This window comes from Sminthopsis crassicaudata, chromosome X (genome assembly GCF_048593235.1).
Source record: "Sminthopsis crassicaudata isolate SCR6 chromosome X, ASM4859323v1, whole genome shotgun sequence".
Lineage (NCBI taxonomy): Eukaryota > Metazoa > Chordata > Mammalia > Dasyuromorphia > Dasyuridae > Sminthopsis > Sminthopsis crassicaudata.
In genome coordinates, this window is record NC_133623.1 from 83,778,087 (window position 1) to 83,796,067 (window position 17,981).

At 38.4% G+C, this 17,981-nt stretch overlaps 2 protein-coding genes across 3 annotated transcripts in view; one reads left to right on the plus strand and one right to left on the minus strand.

The window, feature by feature from the left end:
• The window catches only part of LOC141549151 (transcriptional regulator ATRX-like), a 463,311-nt gene that overhangs the window by 76,011 nt on the left and 369,319 nt on the right, over positions 1 to 17,981 (minus strand). The gene's annotated exons all lie outside the window — the stretch shown is intronic.
• The window catches only part of LOC141549154 (transcriptional regulator ATRX-like), a 48,407-nt gene continuing 38,565 nt past the window's right edge, over positions 8,140 to 17,981 (plus strand). Inside the window, exon 1 of one of the 2 annotated variants that reach the window (XR_012484247.1) lies at positions 8,140 to 8,200. The gene's annotated coding sequence lies outside the window, so the exon portion shown is untranslated. The remainder of the gene's footprint in view (positions 8,201 to 17,981) is intronic. The other variant, XM_074278539.1, reaches the window with a different exon arrangement.

A 17,981-nucleotide genomic window follows, 5' to 3' on the forward strand; every position in this document is an offset into this window, starting at 1 on the left:
ATCCAGTCTGGGAGGAAGCTGGTAAATAAATAAATAAATAAATGAACTTCTTACACCAAGGACAGACGCCAAAAGATTTTTTAACCCTGAGTAAAAAGCTAAAGACAACCATTGATTCCTTCTACACAGAGAAAGAGCTGGTATCCAACCCCAAGTAAGTTAACAGCAGACAGTCATCAGATAACAGCCTAAAGGGGAACGATACCTGCCTCCCATCACATAACTCTCTCCTAGAAGAGACTATTAAAAACTTAAGAGAGTTTGAAGAAAAATGGGGAAAGGAAAGGGAAGCTATGATAGAGAATAACAATGTCCTGACATTTGAGTTGGAAAAAATAAAGAATTCACAGGAGATGCAGGGAAACAAAATTTGTGAATTAGAAAAGGTTAAAAAAAATCACAGGAAAGTAGGATTTCTGAATTGGAAAAGATAAAAAAGTCTTAAGAAAGTAGGATTTCTGAATTGGAAAAAGAAAATAATTCTCTAAAAAAATTAGGGAAATGGAAAAAAATTCAATACAGCACAGTAATTCATTTAAAAACTCAATTGGGCATATACAAAAAGAACTAAAAAATGTGAATGAAGAAAATAACTTATTAAAAATCAGGATGGAACAAATAGAAGTGAATGATTCATTGAGAACCCAAGAATCAGTCAAACAAAACAAAAAAAATGAAAAGCTGGAGAATAACATCAACTACTTACTGGGAAAATCTATAGACCTGGAAAATAGATCTAGGAGAGACAATCTGGGGATCATTGGACTTCCTGAAAACTATGACCAAAAAAAGAGCCTAGATTCTATTTTACAGGAAATCATCAAAGAGAAGTGTCCAGAGATAATAGAAACAGAGGGGAAAGTAGATGTTGAAAGAATTCATCGAACTCCTTCTGAAAAAGACCCTAAAAAAGAACACCACGGAATATTGTGGTTAAGCTGCAGAATTACCACACAAAGGAGAAAATCCTGCAAGCAGCTGGAAAAAAAAACAATTTAAATACCAAGGTGCCACAATAAGGGTCATTTAAGTTCTGGCTGTCTCCACATTAAAGGATCGAAGGGCCTGGAACCTGATAGGCAAAAGATTAAGGACTGCAACCAAGAATAAACTACCCTGCTAAGTTTAGCATTTTCTTCCATGGAAGAAGATGGTCATTCAATGAAACAGAGAAATTCCATTTGTTTCTAAGAAAAAAATCAGACTTATACAAAAAACTTATCTATATCCACAAGACTTAAGAGAAATAGAAAAAAGGTTAAAAGAACTCTTGAGAACTGTATCTCTGTTGTGGATATATAGAAAGTCTGCATGGATAATTTGATTTTACTGATATAAAAAAGGGGAGTAGTAAAGGGAAGGGGGTAGTATCAGAAAAGGGGGATGGAGTGATAAAAAGAGGGAAACTGCATCCCAGGAAGAGGCATAGAAAATATACCATATCTGAGGGAATTTAGAGAGGGGGAGAAACATTGTGTGAATCTTACTCTCATCAGAAGAGGCTCAAAGAGTAAATAATTGACATATTTGTTTTTCAGAGAATTCTCTCTCCCCTCATTAAAAGGGGAGAGAGGAAAAGGGAAAAGGAAAAGGGGAATAAGGGAAGGGACTTGGAAGGAGGGGGGAGGGATACTAGAAAAGGGAGGGCTGCGTGAGACAAGTGGGGTCTAGAAATTAAGTATTGGGGAAGGGGTTCAGGGGGATCAATGGAAAAAGCATAATCTGGGGATGGCAGAAATATGATGGCAGGAAATACAGATTTAGTAATTTTAACTGCAAATGTGAATGGGATGAACTCTCCCATCAAACGGAGAAGGATAGCAGACTGGATCAAAAGTCAGAACCCTACAATTTGTTGTTTATAGGAAACACACTTAAAGCAAAAAGATACATACAGAGTAAAGGTAAAAGGTTGGAGCAGAATATATTATGCTTCAGGTAATGCCAAAAGGGCAGGGGTAGCCATCGTTATCTCAGATCAAGCAAAAGCAGAAGCTGATTTAATTAAAAGAGATAAGGAAGGAAACTGTATCCTGCTAAAATGTAGCATAAACAATCAAGCCATATCAATGCTAAACATATGCACCAAGTGGTGTAGCATCTAACTTTCTAAAGGAAAAGTTAAGAGAGTGGCAAGAAGAAATAGACAGTAAAACTATAATAGTGGGAGATCTCAACCTTGCACTCTCAGATTTAGACAAATCAAACCACAAAACAAATAAGAAAGAAATTTAAAAAGTAAATAGAACATTAGAAAAACTAGGTATGATAGACCTTTGGAGAAAACTGAATGGTGATAAAAAGGAATATAATTTCTTCTCAGCAGTTCATGGATCCTATACAAAAATAGACCGTATATTAGGACATAAAGATCTCAAAATTAAATGCAGGAAGGCAGAAATAATAAATGCCTTCTTCTCAGATCACAGTGTAATAAAAGCTACATTCAGTAAGAAGTTAGGGTTAAATAGACCAAAAAGTAATTGGAAACTGAATAATCTCATCTTAAAGAATGACTGGGTGAAACAGCAAATTATAGAAACAATTAATAATTTCACCCAAGATAATGACAATGATGAGGCATCATACCAAAATCTGTGGCATGCAGCTAAAGCGGTAATAAGGGGAAATTTTATATCTTTAGAGGCTTATTTGAACAAAATAGAGAAAGAGAAGATTAATGAATTGGGCCTGCGACTTAAAAAGCTAGAAAAAGACCAAATAAAAAACCCCCAACCAAAAATCAAACTTGAAATACAAAAATTCAAAGGAGAAATCAATAATATTGAAAGTAAAAATACTATTGAATTAATAAATAAAACCAAGAGATAGTTTTATGAAAAAGCCAATAAAATAGATAAACCTTTGTTAAATCTGATCAGAAAAAGGAAAGAAGAAAACCAAATTGTTAGTCTTACAATTGAAAAGGGAAATCTTTCCACCAATGAAGAGGAAATTAGAGAAATAATGAGTTACTTTGCCCAACTTTATGCCAATAAATTTGATAACTTAAGTGAAATGGATGACTTTCTCCAAAAATATAGGCTTCCTAGATTAACAGAGGAGGAGATAAATTGCTTAAATAGTCCCATTTCAGAAAAAAGAAATACAACAAGCTATTAATCAACTCCGCAGGAAAAAATCCCCAGGACCAGATGGATTTACATGTGAATTCTACCAAATATTTAAAGAACAATTAGCCCCAATGTTATATAAACTATTTGAAAAAATAGGGGATGAAGGAGTCCTACCAAATTCCTTCTATGACACAGACATGGTACTGATACCTAAACCTGGTAGATCGAAAACTGAGAAAGAAAATTATAGACCAATTTCCTTAATGAATATTGATGCTAAAATCTTAAATAAGATCTTAGCAAAAAGACTTCAGAAAATCATCCCCAGGAAAATACACTATGATCAAGTAGGATTTATACCAGGAATGTAGGGCTGGTTTAATATTAGGAAAACTATTAATATAATTGACCATATTAATAAAAAACCATATGATCATCTCAATAGATGCAGAAAAAGCATTTGATAAAATCCAACATCCATTCCTTCTAAAAACGCTTGAGAGTATAGGAATAAATGGACTATTCCTTAGAATAATCAAGAACATATATTTAAAACCGTCAGTAAGCATAATATGCAATAGAGATAAACTGGAACCTTTCCCAGTAAGATCAGAGGTGAAACAAAGTTGCCCACTATCACCATTACTATTCAATATAGTACTAGAAATGCTAGCCTCGGCAATAAGAACTGAGAAAGAGATTCAAGGAATGAGAGTGGGAAATGAGGAAATCAAACTATCACTCTTTGCAGATGACATGATGGTATACTTAGAGAACCCCAAAGACTCTGCTAAAAAGCTTTTAGAAATAATTCAGAATTTTAGCAAAGTGGCAGGATACAAAATAAATCCACATAAATCCTCAGCATTTTTATATATCACCAACAAAATGCAACAGCAAGAGATACAAAGAGAAATTCCACTCCAAACAAATGTCGAGAGAATAAAATATTTGGGAATCCATCTATGAAAGAATAGTCAGGAATTATATGAGCAAAATTACAAAAACTTTGCCACAAAAATAAAGTCAGATTTAAATAATTGGAAAGACATTCCATGCTCTTGGATACGCCGAGCGAATATAATAAAGATGACAATACTCCCCAAACTAATCTATTTATTTAGTGCTATACCAATAAGATTCCCAAGAAATTATTTTAATGATTTAGAAAAAATAACAGCAAAATTCATATGGAAGAATAAATGGTCAAGAATTGCAAGGGAACTAATGAAAAAAAAAGTCAGATGAAGGTGGTCTAGGTGTACCTGATCTAAAGCTATATTATAAAACAGCAGTCACCAAAACCATTTGGTATAGGCTAAGAAATAGACCAGTCGATCAGTGGAACAGATTAGGTACAAAGGATAAAAAAGGGTACAACTATAGCAATCTAGTGTTTGACAAACCCAAAGATACCAACATTGGGGATAAAACTGTTGGGAAAACTGGAAATTACTATGGCAGAAATTAGATATGGATCCACACTTAACACCATATACCAAGATAAGATCAAAATGGGTCCATGATTTAGGCATAAAGAGGGAGATAATAAATAGATTAGAGGAACAGAGGATAGTCTACCTCTCAGACTTGTGGAGGAGGAAGGAATTTATGACCAGAGGAGAACTAGAGATCATTATTGATCACAAAATAGATTTTGATTACATCAAACTAAAATGTTTCTGTACAAACAATACTAATGCAAACAAGATTAGAAGGGAAGTAACAAATTGGGAAAATATTTTTATATAAATATAATATAAAGGTCTCATTTCCAAAATATATAGAGGACTGACCCTAATTTATAAGAAATCAAACCATTCTCCAATTGATAAATGGTCAAAGGATATGAACAGACAATTCTCAGATAATGAAATTGAAACTATTTCCACTCATATGAAAGAGTGTTCCAAATCATTACTGATCAGAGAAATGCAAATTAAGGCAACTCTGAGATACCACTACACACCTGTCAGATTGGCTAAGATGACAGGAACAAATAATGATGAATGTTGGAGGGGATGTGGGAAAACTGGGACACTGATACATTGTTGGTGGAGTTGTGAAAGAATCTGGCCATTCTGGAGACCCATTTGGAACTATGCCCAAAAAGTTATCAAACTGTGCATACCCTTTGACCCAGCATTGCTGCTATTGGGCTTATATCCCAAAGAAATAGTAAAGAGGGGAAAGGGACCTGTATGTGCGGTTTGTGGCAGCTCTTTTTTGTTGTAGCTAGAAACTGGAAGTTGAATAGATGCCCATCCGTTGGAGAATGGTTGGGTAAATTGTGGTATATGAAGGTTATGGAATATTATTGCTCTGTAAGAAATGACCAGCAGGAGGAATACAGAGAGGCTTGGAGAGACTTAAATCAACTGATGCTGAGTGAAATGAGCAGAACCAGAAGATCACTATACACTTCAACAACAATACTGTATGAGTATGTATTCTGATGGAAGTGGAAATCTTCAACATAAAGAAGATCCACCTCACTTCCAGTTGATCAATGATGGACAGAAATAACTATACCCAGAGAAGGAACACTGGGAAGCGAATGTAAATTGTTAGCACTACTGTCTATCTACCCAGGTTACTTATACCTTCAGAAGCTAATAATTAATGTGCAACAAGAAAATGGTATTTACACACATATATTGTATCTAGGTTATATTGTAACACATGTAAAATGTATGGGATTGCCTGTCATCGGGGGGAGGGAGTAGAGGCAGGGAGGGGAAAATTTGGAAAAATGAATACAAGGGATAATGTTATAAAAAATTACTCATGCATATATACTGTCAAAAAATTTATAAATAAAATATAAAAAAATTAGAACTGTCATTGTAATTTAGAAGCACCTTCTCACTTTTGTAATAGATTATATTTTAACTGAATTTCAAGGATTATTTTTTTCATAAAATAAAAGGGAAAATTAAGGGAACAAGAGATGGAAGCCAATTCTTTCTAAAAACTCCCCACATTACAATAACTTGGAGAAAGAAAAAATAGAATCCTACAACTTGGGTCTACTCCTGAATGATGAGACTCTGTAAAAACCAAATGCCATGTAATGGATTTGAAGAGGGAACCCCAAAACTGAAAATCCTTAAAGGAGAAAACCTCCTTCTGCTCTGCCTCAGTGAGGGGACCCCACCCCAAATACAACCCGTTTCATGTTTGTTATCTGGGTGGGGTCAGCTCTGTCACAAAATTCATTGAATCCAATTCAAATTCTAGCCCTGGCTGAAACCTAGCCAGGAGCCAACCTGGGACTCCAGCCATGAGCCCCAGCTTGTACCCAAAGCCCCCCATTATAAAAGGGCCAGACTAAAACCCTCTCTTGCAGAGGTTCCAAACAGGGCAGCCCTACACTTGGCACCCCAAGGGTCTCTACCCTCTGAAATACTGTTTCCAGTGCCCTCCTCTCTTTATCCTCACTATTTCCTTAACTAGACTTTAACCTTACTTCCAATCCCCATAATAAACCTATTTTATCATTCTAGGTTTTCAGGTCTGTAAATCCCTTTAGAGAGAACTGCACTGCCAGAAAGGGAATCCTCAGAACTCCCTACCCTTGGGCTGCTACTAGACCTTATTTAACTCCCTGACTACCAGAAACCCTCCTTTCATTTGGAAACCCCAAATCTAAACTTCATTGCATTCTTTCTGAGATTATATAACCCTCATTTGGCTTATAATGGACAACTTAAATGCTATGAACTGAACAATTTAAAGAAAAATAAAAAGTTTGTCAAAAACCTACTGTTGCTCAGTTGATGAGTTGCTGTGCTATATGGTCCCCTGCCTAAGAGAGTGGCTTTGGGAGCCTGTGGGTCTTCACAGGTGAATTGTCCAAAGGCTTCAACTCTGCCTGGCTCCCTACTGGGAGCTCTCCTCATTCCTGGCCCCCTCTCCTCCTCCTCCTCCCACTGCCACCAGCACTACTACTATTGCTGCTTTGGGCACTCACTTCTCTCCTATGCCAGCAAGGCAGGCAGATGAGCTTCAGATAAATTCTGATGGGAAACAGGGATTTTGAGGCACAGAATACCAATTTCTTTCATATCTCAGCACAGGTCAAGAACAGGAAATTGAACAGGAAGTGGAAAAGTTACAGGAATGTCACTTTAGTACTATCTGAACGACTCTAGGCAAGTCAGTTTTACTTCATTTGGCTCATTTGTTAAATGCGGTGGAGAAGGAACTGAAAAATTACAAAAAAGCCCCACATGGTTCACAATGTCACGTGACTGAAGTGACTAATTATAACAGGGACCTCATCAGAGTTGTGGAGACCTTTCAATAGCTTCCTGTCAGTAGGAGAAGGATTATGTAACTTTCTGGTGATGAGAACGATAGAAGATGACTGGGGATGTGCTAGAAAAAGATAATTTGGCAGCTGTGAAGAAGATGGAAAGATGAAGGAAGTGGGAATGTACTGCCTGGGGCAGCTGTTTGTGATGAAAAAGGGAAGATATGGAAATAAATGTAGCAATTATTTGAATATTTGGAGTAAAGATTCCATGGTGATTTTAAAAATCTAATTTATTTTCTTATTATGGTATTTTAATTTTCCAAATGTATACAATGATAGTTTCCAACATTCACCTTTGCAAGCTCCAAATTTTTCTCCCTCCTTCCCCCACTCTCTCCTCCCTGGACAGGAAGTGATGTGATATGGATTAAATACGTGCAATTCCATATTCATCAATGGTGATATTGACAAAAGTTTGTAAATGACACAGTAGCATAATAATGGCAAAAGAAAAAAAAGGGAGAAAGGGTGAAGAGAAAAGAAGGGGGAAATGGGGAGACAGGGTGAGGCAGGAAAAGAAAAGAAAATGAGAGACATGGGGGAGGAAATTATGAGGGAATCAGAAAAGAGAATGAGTGAGAAGGGAGGGGGCGGGGTGACTGAAGAGGAAGCCAGATGCAGCTTCTTTGGAAACAACACAATGTTGGAGTTGTGCTGGGGTCTAGAGAATATTGAGCTGACTAGTTTCCAGTTTCGATGATTGGCTTACTGATTGTCCAATCATATTCGCTGGTTCCTGTTGCTCGGTGGGTGGGTCCCATCTTGGAAGAAGTAAGATGGCTTCTCCTGAGCTCCAGCTCCTGAGGTAAATATTTTGAGATGCTTGTGGGTCAAACAGCCTTGGCAAGGAAGGCAAGGTAAGCCTTGTAGTCTCAAGAACTGAAGAGTCTTCAGGGGGTGGGAGAGGACGTGGAGAGAGGAAAGAATTAAAAGGGGAACAAGGGAAGCCTTGTTTGGGTAGTGGGAGGAGGAATCTACTTGAGGGTGCAAAAGGGGGAAGAAGCAGATAAAGTAAAAAATAAAAATGAAGCAAAAAAGGAACTAAGAAGCAAACACCTAAATGTTAAGACTCTTACAAGGTGCTAAGTCACTGGAATTGATAGAGACATTAGTTGTCTAATTTAGCACTGTACTTAAGAGTTCTCTCGTTCAGTAATGTACTTACTAGAATTGCACAAGATTCACACCTTTAGGAGAGCATCTATAAGGAGAAGCCCACTAGCCCACAAGCCCACTCAGGGGCAGAGTCAGATTCATTCCGTTTTGCACCTTTTTGCTGGCTGGAGGTTTTGGATTCCGATGCAGCTAGAGGCTGAAGCTGGAAGAGACAAAGGACTAGAGGCCAGTGCTCTCGGAACCAAGGAGAGAGAGAGGGCTCTAAGAAAACTAACCAGGCTATTTTGAAGGAGACAATAAAGGATCTGGACTTTAACTCTTGGCTGCATTCAAGGTGATTATTACACTGAAGTAAAACCAAGGCTACCTCCAGAAGCCCCCCAAGAAATCTGCTCCCAGAGAACATTATATTTTATAAAAGAACATTGCACCTAAAGAATAAGGGATTAACAGGAGGAGGTGATAAGCACTGAAGATGTTGTTGGGAATAGGGCCATTATGATAGAATGGAAGGCAGCCCAGGACTGGGCCCAGGGGGACACTAGGAACGACCCGGATGGGGCTCCAACTAAGGACACTGAGAAGCCGTGGCCAAGGGGAGCGGGTACTCAGCTGGGGCTGTCTTTTAGCTTTGGTTATGTTTCCACGGCTTAGCTCAGATCCTGGCACATAATAGGCACTTCATAAATGTTTAGTGATTAAAAGGCGAAGTTGTAAGGAGGAATTTCAGAAAAACTTAGAGAAAAGTATCAAGAGAAGGGCTAACAACAATGCCAAAGGATGCAAAGTAATGAGGAAAGGTGAGGATGGAGGAAAAGCACACGGGAACTGCCATCAAAGAGATGATGAGCAACGTGAGAAAAGTTTCAGTGGAATGAGGAGAGCAGAACATAGACTGTAGAGAACTGAGAAGAGGGAACAAGTAGAGGTGACGGATAAATGGGAGGATAGTCACAGGGGAAGGAGAGACCAAGACAGATGTTTTTAAGGATGGTGCAGACAGGTTTATAGGCAGGGGAAAGTAGCCAATACCCAGGGAGATACCGAACTGAGAGAACTCAGGTGATAGAGGAAGTGGTCTGCTGAGGAAATGGGTTGGAAGGGAGCATCATGCAGGTAGAGAGGAATTTGGATCAGTAAGCCCTAAGCTCCACTTTATGCGTGAAAAAGGCATGGAGGAGGAGACGGCGGCAGAGGGATCTGAGAGAAGTGCAAGGAAGAGGAGGGAACAAGAGGGAGCTCTCAGAATGACCTACATATGTTCAGGAAAATATGAGACAAAATTCTCAACTGAGATCATGGGGGTGAGTGGGAAGGAGCTATGGGAGATTTCAGGAGAGATGAACATTTTCTTTTTTTTATTAAAGCTTTTATATTTTCAAAACATCTGCGTGTATAATTTTTCAGCATTGACCCTTGCAAAACTTTGCGTTCCAGAATTTCCCCCCACCTCCTCCCATAGATGGCAAGTAATCCAGTATATGGCAAATATATGCAATTCTTCTAAACATATTTCTACATTTATTGTGCTGTAAAAGAAAAATCAGGTCAAAAAGGAAAAAAATGAGAAAGAAAACAAAATGCAAGCAAACAACAGCAAAAAGAGTGAAAATGCTATGTGGTGCTCCACAGTCCCCGTAGTCCTCTCTCTAGTTATAGATGGCTCTCTTCATCACGACATCACTGGAACTGGCTCAAATCATCTCATTATTGGAAAAAGTCATGTCCATCAGAATCGTACCCTTTTGTTGCCTTGTATGAACATCTCTTGGTTCTGCTCATTTCCCTCAGCATCAGTGCACGTGCGTGTCCCCAGGCCTCTCTGAAATCATCCTGCCGATCATTTCCTGTAGAACACTAATGTTCCAGAACATTCATGTACCATAACTTATTCGGCCATCCTCCAACTGATGGGCATCCACTCTGTTTGCAGTTTCTTGCCACATTTTGGCCCTGTGGGTCCCTTTCCATACTCCCTTGAGAGTAGAGCATCTTTTCTTGTGTCAAGAATTGGTTTCAATTTCCTCGAGATGAAATTTTTCTGAGGAGCCATTGTGGTTAGTAGGAGAGTGAGATCATTGGAGAACTAAATAAAGAGAGTCTTGGGGCTGCAGGAGGAGCTTGGTCAGTGTTTGTGGCCAAATATTGCTTTGCGAATAGACAAGGGGCATGGATCAAACGCGTTTTGTGGAATAATGCTGGTAGACGTTGGTCCTGCCACACACGGGGTGGAACTGAAATGTAAAAATAGCATGGCTCATTTCATATGAACCCTTTACCAATTCCCTGTCAATCCTTTTGAGGTTGGGGAAAAGATGAAAGGGCATTTGGGCCACACCCCATTGTTTTCCTGATGTAGCTCAGCAGCTGTGGGAAGAATGAGGAGTTCTGGAAAATGAGCTTCTTTTCTGTAGCGCATCTGTCTGTTTTCTTTGCTGATGATACAGGATGCATTGATGCCTGTGGGGATGACAGATGAGCAGTGTGAGTCTAAGTGTATCTGACTGTAGCCGAGTCATTTTTCCATTGTGTCTGACTGTGTGTGAGCTCATTTGGCCTTTCTCGGGGGAGGCGGCAGAGATACTACAGCCCTTTTCCATTTCCTTCTCCAAGTTATTTTACACATAAAGAACTGAGGTAAAATGTGTTAAGTGACTTGCCCAGGATCCCACAGCTAAGAAGTGTCTGAGCCCAGATTTGACTTCTTGAAGAAGAGTATTCCTGACTCTAGGCCCAGCGCTCTGTCCACTGAGCCACCCAGCTGCCCGTGGCTGTGCTGTCTTGTCCCTGGGGGGGGGCCCTCTGGTGCGGAGGTGAGGGTTCCTAGAGCAGGTGCATTGCAGAGAACACACCTGGAGGAGCTTTCCAGGGTCTCTGGTGCTGCAGTGCTAGAGAAAGCCTGGGGTGCAGCAGGAATTCTGCCAAAGACATGAATTCAGGGCAACAAGTGACTGTTGAACGTTCATGAGGTGAAACTGGAAATGACATGTGAAAAAGAAACTTTCCCCTCATTCTTCTCGTCTCACAACAACTAGAGAGACGAGGGCACGCCAGGGACAGGGGAGAATAAGAGTCAACCGAACCCAACGGCCAAACTGCTCAGTTTCGAGTGGGGAAATCGGGGCTGACAGCCTACCGTACATGCCGTGGACACTAGCCTGCTGTGCGACCTCAGACAACTCCCACCACCACTCCGGGGTCTCTGGTGGCTTGAAGTAAACACTGGGTGAAGAGACAACCGAGGCAGCAGATGGAGCACACACATGAGAGACTTGAAGGGGAGGCTGTGTTTGGGAGGAGACCATGGTTCAGTGACAAGATTGGTGCCTATGGAATTAGAGGAGCTAGCTTGGAGATCCGGCTCTACGTCTGACACAAAGATACATCTCAAGTCTTCCTCAGTCTCTCATTTTCTGTACGCTGCAAGGCCAATTTTTCTTTTACACCAGGCCTGGGCACTTCCGATGGGACCTTGGGAAAGTTCTGCCCCAAGCTGGCTAGTTCTTTGACAGATCTCCTTCCTAGCTCAGACCACCTTTTTCTTGTACATATTTCCTCCAAGTTTGGTCAGTGGCCTACAATGAAACTTTGCTTGGCGCGTGGCCTCTGGGCTCCTTGTCTGTTTTTTGGACTCACCAGCTTGGTGACCCTCCGATGTGGCTGCCTCTCTGTTATCCAAGAACAAGAGCATGGTTACTGGTCTCTCCAGATTCTTGGGGCAAGGGTGACCAGGGAGACAGACTTTGGGCTGACTAGACCCTCCATCAGCACTTTTTGTATTTATCGAGGGGGCTGAGTTACCGAAGTTCTCCATATTCCAAGTAAGTTTCTGAGAGTACAAGGTGCAGGCAGAGAATGTCAGTGGAGGGATTTTCCCACTTTGGGAGGTCCCCCAACCCCCCACATGTTCATTTTATCCCTGCAGCGCTCTGATCAAGGTGCTTTCTTCTCAGTCCCCAGGAGCTCCTGGCTAGATGTCTGTACCCCCTGAGGGGTTCTGGGTCCCTACAGGATGCTAGAGTTGGGTAGGGCAGCATCCTGGAGCCAGGGAAGACGCCCAAGCTTGTGCCTCATCTCTCCTTCACTGGGGGAGGCAAAGGTGGCCAGCAGCAATTGTCTCATTTCCTCCAGACCAGGCTTGGTCATGGGCAGAGAGGATCGCTGCCCAGATCCTTGATTGCTTTCTAAATAGTTTTATCATGTTTTCTGTTTACATTACCAGAATATAGGATATCTCCCTCCTTCTCCCCATCCTTGAGAGCCTTGTTTTGTGACAAATTGTATTCTTTTGTTTTAGGGAGGAAAAGAAAAACAAGCACAATACCCTTTGATCCAGCAGTGTCTCTACTGGGTCTGTATCTCAGACAGATCACAAAAATGGGAAAAGCATCTACATGAGCAAAAATGTTTGTGGCAGCCCTTTTGTAGTGGCAAGGGACTGGAAACTGAAGTGATATCCAACAATTGGATCAATAAATTATAATATAATAATAAATAAATAATATAAAATTAATATATATACCATATAATATATATATATATATATATATAATATAATCAATAATAATAAATAAATAAATAAATTATGGCAAGTGCAGTTAATGGAACATTACAGTTCAATAAGAACTGATGAGCAGATACATTTCAGAGAGGCCTGGAGAGACTTACATGAACTGATGCTGAGTGAAGTTAATAGAACCCAGGGAACCTTCCTTGTGCACAGGAACTACAAGATTATGTGATGATCAACTGGGATCGACCTGGCTCTTTTCAATAATGTGATTCAAGGCAATTCCAACAGACTTGTGATGGGAAGAGCCATCTGCAGCTACATAGAGGACTATGGAGACTATGGATCACAGCACAGTATTTTCATCTTTTTATTGTTATTTATTGGCCTGTTTACTTTTCTTTCTCATTTTTTCCCTTTTGATGTGATTTTTCTTTTTCACTTATTCTATCATGTTTATTTAGAAAAAAATTTAAGACCAAAAATCAAAATATAAGCGTCTTATATTCACTAGAGATATATTGCCATACTTACAACAGTTTAAACTTTATAATGGGTCTTTAATCAATATAAAATTATTTTTATTACCCTAATTTTAAAGTATGCCTAATTGAGAAAGTGGTTTCTGAGTTGAAATTCTTCAAATTAACCTACTAATTTCTGGGATTGTTAAAGTAAAATAAAAGGTAAAGGACTAAAATAAATTTTCTAATCTGTCTTTGATTTCTATCCAAACCCATGAAACCTCCAAATATGGAAACATAATAAATGGTTATCGTGTTTTAAAAAAACAAACAAACAGCATTTTCAGTTCTCTTTTCTAGTCCATGCTGAATATTTTAATTCTACAGCTTACCTACTTATGAGTTTGGGATCTTTGGGCTATAAGGAAGGAATGAGGGATAGGAGGAAAGGGAAAAATCTTACAGATGCAAATAGCATTCTCTTGCCTTTAGTAACAGTGCATAAATGAATTTCTTGCCTTCAGGAATATTTAAACTACAGCATCATATTAGTAGAATGAGAAAATGCATCATATCTGAAAAGAATCAGTTTAAGTCATAAGGCTTAAGTCAATATTTGCAAGAAAAGGAGGAGATAGGAGATATATTTTAAACAAATGTAGAAAGAAGACTGGCTCTGGAAGAAGTGCAACTGCTTATTATAGGAACGAAAACCCATAGATATGCCACTGAAATATTAATTTTTTCATCTTCTGAAACACTAGAAAAGAAAGTAATAATATATTTGGTTTTAGTTATTCAGGTTTGTCTACTTTATTATGAGTAACAAATGGACTCAACTTCTTGGGAGCCTACTTCATGGCTTAGACTTTAAGGCAGAGGGACTTTCTTCCTCAAGTTCTTTGAGGAATAGGGCCTTGGCTTCTTAAATTTGTCACTGGCTGGAGTCTTCTCCAGCTTTGTGGAAACTTGTTAGCTTGCTCTGGGATCTCCCCAACCTTGGGGGATTTTCTCTTTTTACTTGTGGTGTTTCAGCACTGAGCCTCTGTCCTGTAGAATCCTTTATCCCCACTTACTCTGCAAAGTTTGGAGTATTTTCTTTCAGTTCCAACCAGGATCTCCTGTAACCGGTCCTTGCTGTTGTGTTTCTCTTGCTCTTGATTCCTTGTATCCAGTCCCCATCATTGACCCATATGCCAGCTCCTCTTCCATGGCATTCATGGGTAAAAAACATTACATAAAGTACCTGCAGAAAGATTCACTTAAAAAATTATTGAGCTTTTTCCTCTCCCCCCCACCTTCTCATTTCTCTGCCAGTTTTAGCTGCATGGATTTTGGTTGGAGAAAAGCTTTTTCATTTTATGTAACCAAAACTGTTCATTTTATCTCCTTTGACCCTGTCTGTCTTTTGCTTGGTCATGAGTTCTTTCCCAATTTCTACAAATAACATTCATTTATTCCATGCACCTCTCTTTAGGAAGTTAGACTTTAAGTTCCCATGAACACCCAATTGCAGCCTGACTCTTGTCTTTTCAGTGAAATGTTCTGTCCTGAAGTTCTGCAAGACTACTTGCCAGTTTTCCTAACAGTTTCTATTGAAAGTTGAATTCTCCCATAGCGAAGATCATTTGTTTTCTCAGTCAGGTAAATACCATACTCTTTTGCTCCTGGGTATTTTGTACTTGATTGGTTCCAATAACCAATCTTTCTTTCCCAAGGATAAATTGCTTAATGATATTGGCTTTGTAATGTAGTTTTAAAGTCTGGTGCTGCTAGGACCTCTTTCTTCCTATTTCCCACCTTAATTTCCTTGGTATTTTCAGTTTTTGTTCATCCAGATGAATTTTGTAATTTTTTTTTAACTTTTTCAAAACATGTGTAGGTATTTTGATTTGTATTGCACTGTTATTAAACACTTTAGGTATTATTATCATTTTTATGGTTTGGATTTTGCCTAATAGTGAGTAATTCATATTTATCGAGTTATTTAGATTTGCTTTTATTTGTGTAGAAAGTGAAGTTTATTAATACAGTTATTGTCTATATTTTGGCAAGTAAACTTCCATTTATTTTACAGTACCTGTAGTTACTTTCAATGCAATTTATCTTCCTTTCTCTCTCTGGTGGGTTTTATTGGTAATTTACAGAATATTGATAACTTGCTTGGGTTACTTATACCCTTGGGTCTTTCTGTAGTTGTTGTGTTTCATTTATGTTTTTAGTTCTTTAGAGTTCTCTAAGTAAACAACGATATCCTCAGTTGTAATCCCAGAGAAACGGAGGTAAGACAGAGATTAGGTTTTTAATACTTTAACAGTGGAAAATTTGGACTAGTAGAAGCCAGCTAGCCAATGGGATTCTTGTCTCAAAGCATCCAGCTTGGAGCAATTAATTCCAGAGACTTTTATAGGGTTCCAGCTATCAGGAAAACAAAGGCAAGGCACTACTGAATGATGAGACTATGTAAAAACTAAGTGCTATGTAGATTTGAAGAGGGAACCCCAAAACTGAAAATCCTTAAAGGAGAAAACCTCCTTCTACTCTGCCCAGTGAGGGGATTCCACCCCAAGCACAACCAGTTTCATCTTTGTTATCTAGGTGAGGTCGGCTCAGTGCTGCCTCACACTGGGTTAGTGAAGAGCCATAATTTCAGCAAAGGATCATAATTCAGTTCTGACAGGATAGGAATCAGAAGATGTCCAGTCTAGTGTAAAAGATACCCAAGTATATGAAATAAGCCATCTAGAAATTTATGACTCTTTGGAAAATGAAAATGGCCAGAGTGTCGATGCCCCAACTTTTTTAGTCCTAATGGGTCAAGGCAGGGACGGTGGGCACAACAATTCCACTCAGAGCATAATAATTCAGGGAAACTGAGGCAGAACAATTCAGAGGAACTGAGGAAGGGAAACTGAGGTATTACACTGCAAAAAGTGATTTGTCTTCTATTGTATATTTCTTTGCTGATATATTTTTTTTCATTTCTTTCCTACCGAGTTATTGCCATAGTTTAAATTTGTAGTACAATATTCCATTGTACTGATGATCACCAATACCTATCATATGTAATGAAGAAAATTCTTTTCAGCTTTATGTTTTCTGGAAAATTATTTAATAGTATGGTCAGCAAATTACCACTAAAGGAGGTCAGTTATTCCCTATGTGATAGGTGACAATTTGGCAGGTTTATATAGAGCTTTCTATATAAAGCTGCACAGAGGAAAGTATCTCTCCAGCAGCACTCTCAGTAAAGAAAGAAATTCAATAGAGAGGTTTGAGGAGTAATGGCAGTGAAAATTCCAGGGTGAAGGCCACCCTCTGAAATAAGAACTGGCACTTAAACCCTTTCCTGGCTCACAAAACCTTCTGTATCATTTGGGAAACAATCAAAAGCTTTGATTTGAACATTTAGCTAAAATTCACAGGTTGTAAAAAGTAAAGTTACATACAGGTTAGTTGTACTTTAACATTTTAAAATTTGTATATGTATTTGTGTGTGTGTGTGTTCAAATTAGAAATGTCATTGTAATTTAGAATCACCTTCTCATTTTTATAATAGATTATATTTTATCTGAATTTCAATGATTGTTTTGTTTTCTTCATAAAATAAAAGGGAAAGTTAAGGGAACAAGAGATGAAAGAGTTAATAGAACCAAGAGAACCTTGTGCACAGGAACTACAAGATTATGTGATGATCAACTGGGATCGACCTGGCTCTTTTCAGTAATGTGATTCAAGGCAATTCCAACAGACTTGTGATGGGAAGAGCCATCTGCAGCTACATAGAGGACTATGGAAACTGTGGATCACAGCACAGTATTTTCACCTTTTTATTGTTATTTATTGGCCTGTTTTCTTTTCTTTCTCATTTTTTCCCTTTTGATGTGATTTTTCTTTTTCACTTATTCCATCATGTTTATTTAGAAAAAAATTTAAGACCAAAAATCAAAATATAAGTGTCTTATATTCACTAGGGATATTTGCCATACTTACAACAGTTTAAACTTAATAATGGGTCTTTAATCAATATAAAATTATTTTTAAACTATGCCTAATTGAGAAAGTTGTTTCTGAGTTGAAATTCTTAAAATTAACCTACTAGTTTCTGGGATTGTTAAAGGTAAAATAAAAGGTAAAGGACTAAAATAAATGTATATTCATTTGCCCATCTGTCTTTGACTTCCTTCAAAACCCATGAAACCTCCAAATGTGGAAACATAATAAATGTTTATTGTGCTTTTTTTTTTTTTTTTTTAAAACAGCATTTTCAGTTCTCTTTTCTAGTCCATGCTGAATATTTTAATTCTACAGCTTATCTACTTATGAGTTTGGGATCTTTGGGCTATAAGGAAGGAATGAGGGATAGGAGGAAAGGGAAAAATCTTACAGATGCAAATAGCATTCTCTTGCCTTTAGTAACAGTGCATAAATGAATTTCTTGCCTTAAGGAATATTTAAACTACAGCATCATATTAGTAGAATGAGAAAATGCATCA